This window comes from Oratosquilla oratoria, chromosome 10 (assembly GCF_046742065.1).
Source record: "Oratosquilla oratoria isolate Oo_2021 chromosome 10, ASM4674206v1, whole genome shotgun sequence".
Lineage (NCBI taxonomy): Eukaryota > Metazoa > Arthropoda > Malacostraca > Stomatopoda > Squillidae > Oratosquilla > Oratosquilla oratoria.
The window spans coordinates 13,464,880-13,469,879 of record NC_134786.1 but is presented as its reverse complement, the minus strand read 5'-3'; positions in this window follow the sequence as shown (position 1 = coordinate 13,469,879).

Below are 5,000 nucleotides of genomic sequence, written 5' to 3'. Positions count from 1 at the left end.
CATAATGGTTAACGCTGTAGTTCTTTAATGACAATGCAGATTTGTACCTGCTAAAATGGGTAGTTATTAGACCCGTAGTTCATGAATGTTTAACCAAAAATCGATGACTACAATAGCAGAGGAACTTTCACTTTTTGCAACAGCTATCAATGGAAAAAATACTTCGTTGAGTAAGTAATAAGAAAAGAAAGTATACGATGCATCATTTTCTCTCGGAAACATTAAATTGAAAATCACAATCTTCGATATTCGAAGCTTCTAAGTTTACAATCTAGAAGCGTAGAGTACAGAACAGTCAGTTACTTTGACTAGAATACACATCATACATTTGTGTTTTTTTTCATCAAAAGATCTAGAATATTGCAAATGACCTCTGAATGTCTGATTGAGATGCATATTACCATAAGACAAGGTGGAAAATGGGTCTTGAACATTGTCGTGTTTGGTGAAATTTTTATCGAGAACAAGAATCACTGTATCACAGATGACAGAACCAAATATAAGAAAACTTACTATAATTACCCCTACATTGGTCTCATATGTTTTGTTTCATCTGTTCATTTACTTATTTATTTCTTTGTCTATTAATTTGTTTATCAATTTGCTTATTCATGATCAATCTTAATTTCTGGTGTGTTAATGTTGTACTTTGCGTCATTAAAAAGAGTATAACAAATTTATTAATGTTGATGTAACGAGAATAAAATCAGTAATGTTTTAGTGGGTCACAGATTAGTTGTATATCAATTGGGCTTTCGTCCAAGATTGTAAATGGGCATTCTGATTGTTCTTTCTGTAACAAGTAAAGTATTTTACTATCGTGGATTTTTCTTTTACCTTCTTAATTGCAGAATATTTTATTTCCTAAACACAGAATTTGACGAAAGTTATTCACATCATCTTCAGTCTGAGTCGTTTCATTTTAGAAAATATTCTTGTCGTTTTTTTTTTTTTTTCCTTCTACCAAACCTAAACGATCTCTATTCAAATAAATAAAAAAGAATAATCAGTTCATTTAAGCTAGTGAAAACCTAATCTTAGGAGAAAATATAATGTAAATCTTAAATTTTCCACCAACCTAGTAGGTACATAACAAATGAAAATACTTTCACTGAATAGGCGCCAGCCAAACCCAATGCAGATCACGTATATGCTAGAAATCATGCTACCCACCGCTCAGTCGCACAGGCTGAGCAGTCTACTGAACATGAGCCGAAGTCGAGATAAAACTGCTCCTCAACGACGACATGACTATAGAAGATTTCTTCCGCTGTCGAACCATATAATTTAAATGTGTAAGTCAAGCAAAACGATGTTTGCTTATACTCTTACAGTTAACCTAACGTAACTTGTTTTGTTTTTACATTCTGGCGTCAAATGTATGTTTCGTCTTGGTAAACCAAAATGTATTTTGTATACATATATAAACACTATTTCTTTCTTGTGTGATTCAGACGTCCAAAGGCTAAAACGTTATATATCTCACAGTGCATAAAGCTAGTGATTAATGTTCAGTTTCATTGATCCACACACAGAAAAAAATATATTCAAAATTTTCCTGTGTGAAATCGATCTCTTGCAACCAAATTCTAGAAACTGAACTGTGACCATTTGATTTGATTTTCGAAGTGTTCACTAACCATAATCACCCCCCTAAGCGTATTAAACTACATACACAATACATATTCTAGACGTAACAATCTACTTTATCGTTGATGTTTTATCTTTCTTTTCTTTTTGAATTAGTAGCTGACAACCCAATGTTAATCTTTTAAACCTTTGGCACTACAAAGGAAAAATCCCCACACCAACTGAACTGTGACCATTTGATTTGATTTTTGAAGTGTTCACTAACCATAATCACCCCCCTAAACGTATTAAACTACATACAGAATACATATTCTAGACGTAACAACCTACTTTATCGTTGAGGTTTCATCTTTCTTTTCTTTTTCAATTAGTAGGTGAGAACCCAATGTTAATCTTTTAAACCTTTGGCACTACAAAGGAAAAATCCCCACAGCAACTTTCCAGAGAAAAATGTTTTCTTCATCATGGTGTGTGCGTTTGATCACTATGTTTTGTGCATATTCATTAGAGTCTGGCTTCTTTAATCATGTGCACGGTGTTTATTAAAGTAATATATTCTTTGCCCAAGGCACGCTTTTTCTCTTGTTTCGACGCTGCACGGGCAATTCTTTTCTGTTTTATGAGTTTCTTTCAAATACGAGATTAATTCCTTGTTTCTTTCGTTCTTTCTTGTTTCAAAGACTTTTGCAACAACAGATATCGTTCCACATCCATTGTATCATTTTCTCATTTTGAAAGCAACTCACATGTTAGTTTTATAACATCTAAACCAAATCTCTATCTTTTGTCAAAACGAGGAGATTATCATGGTAGTTTTAATGTTGGCTTACTCTTCAACCTGAAGTCAAGAAACTCTTGAAGCTTCGCAGAAATTTCTGAGGAGGTCCACGGAGGAAGTGAAGTGGTCTCCAGGATGACAAGATACAACACTACATTTGCTCGCCCATGAGCAAACAGATTAAGAATGACTAATCAAGGCAGTGCAAGTGATACCATCCTTCATTGTCTCCTATCATATGAATGAAACCTGTATCGACAGATAAGATAGATTAGTACATTACACCAGAACATCAAATGGATATATCAATACGATGCGAGTATGAATAACCTTATTGCTTAAGATACACTCCAGCATTTTGTAAGTGACCTACTTAGTTATTTAACTCCTTTGAAAATGACGTTCTTAAGATATTATATATCATCTCATAAGAGAGAAATCTATTCAGCTGAGATGGTATCACCTACATTAAGACTCTGACGATCTATTATCTAAATTCCCGAATATTATCCGAGCAATCTGAGTGCCAGTCTTGGAGGTTTCGGAGTTATAAGCATTAAATTATTTTATCCAGATGGTGAATGAGATGAGACTTGAACGGAGAAATGAAAGTTAGAAACTATTTGCAGTTTAGAGCACACACTACCAACATCACAAAATTGTCCGTGGTTGTGGGTGTGGGTGTGGATGTGGGGAGAGGGAAGAGGGGTGACAGACATGGAGCAAGGACTTGAAACTGAGAAGAAACAGTCTTCTTCACTTTGGTTAGAACACCGGGAGGTCTAAGAGACTCCAATATAACAATTAGTAAATTAATGTGTGGGAGTCATGGTTCTGATGTATTCTTAATAAGAAATGTTTTTGTAGATTTCGAGCGAGGAATTGTATTTGGTTGTGGCATACTCCGACACGGTTTGTAGGTGGTGTAAACATGATTAGGGAGCATAAAGGGTGGGATGATACTTGTTGTATTATTGTTTCTGAGATAGAGTTACTTTGGTGGCGGTGTGAGGAGAAAATAGTATGGTTCCCTTTATGCATTATGCAATATTGACGAGATAAACACCATATGAGGACGGAGCCTTTATTTGTACGACGTTTCGCTTATTACAGTTTTTTCAAGTACAATTTGAGATACTTGAAAAAGCTGTAATAAGCGAAACGTCGTACAAATAAAGGCTCCGTCCTCATATGGTGTTTATCTCGTTAATCTTGTCGGCAACTGCCACTTTTAAGGATTATGCAATATACTCCAGTACTTAAAACAAATCGTTTATGGTGAGGGTAAAGGTGTGGATGGGTAATAGGCTGGATAGGGTGAAGAAATTTAAAAGTGGAAGAGAATTGGTGAGAGTTGGTGTTTGTTATATGGTTGGATCAGAAGGAGTGAGGGAAGTTGAAGGTTATGCGGTGGGCTAGCGTTTAATGTTCAAAACAATATTCGACGGGGCTACAGGTGCGGAGGTGTTGGACAGGAGGTCGGACCGGAGTAATGGACTACAAAGCCACTTCATGGGCCATAGATGATTCCTGACCGGACTATCATGGCCTTAAGTCGAGCTATCTTCCTGAATATTAGTATATTCCAAGTCTGGGAAGCAGAAGACTTCGTGTTGAAGAGATACGATGTACAGAGTGTGGAGTAAGATGTTTGGGTAGCACACTTGGATAGGTTGGGTTAGAGGGAGTTTACACGGGTCTAACGGTTCGACAGACACGTGTTTAAAGTGATGTGTGAACGTGTGAACGGGGTATTTGGTTGTCGAACACGTTGGTTAAACCCCAAATACCCCGTTCACACGTTCACACATCACTTTAAACACGTGTCTGTCGAACCGCGTTCGACGAACGGTTAGATCATGTAAATCCCCTCTTATACATGAGAATTAGTTGCTAGGGACCGTGCAGGATACACATAAATCTAAGGCCTGTTGTGGTCAGTGTTGGTAGCTGAAGCGGTGGCGTAAACGAGGAACCACATCATCATATTTATAGGTGTAAAATGTGAGGAGGGAGCGGGTGGAAGTTGCATGAACGTGGGGGGGGGCGTGAAATCTGTTTATTTAGGGCAATAGACGTATACTTTTTTTACGGTTTTTTTTTTTTTTTTTTAGGAACTCTGGTTTTGTGTACTGAAGTAAACATGAGGCGTTAATCACTACGTATTATCTCTAAGTTGTAAGTATGAAATGAAAGGATAATACAACTTAAAAGAGACCAGTTATATCACTGCTACCTCACTCTAAAAACATCGACTTTTCCAAGTAAAATTCTGTCCCCGGGAACACTAATGAGAAGTTGGTTAGACAGCAGGTGCTCCGAGTGCCTAATACAAGACAATTTTACTCAGCTTATAGTGATCTCTGAGTCTGAAAATGTTATAATTTACTTTCACCAATCTTCTGTCCACGGCTTAGTCTCTTCTAATCTAATTTCTTCGTAAACTTTTACAATCCATAAATCTTTCCATTCTTTGGTCCATTCTATTTAGTCTTTATATTTGTCCTTTTTTTGTCGTCTCAAAATAGAAATACTATATGACGCGGACACCCAAGTCTAACCCCTGATGTATCAAAAACTGTGCAGATATATAATTTGTTGATTAACATTTGATCTATTTATATACCAGGGG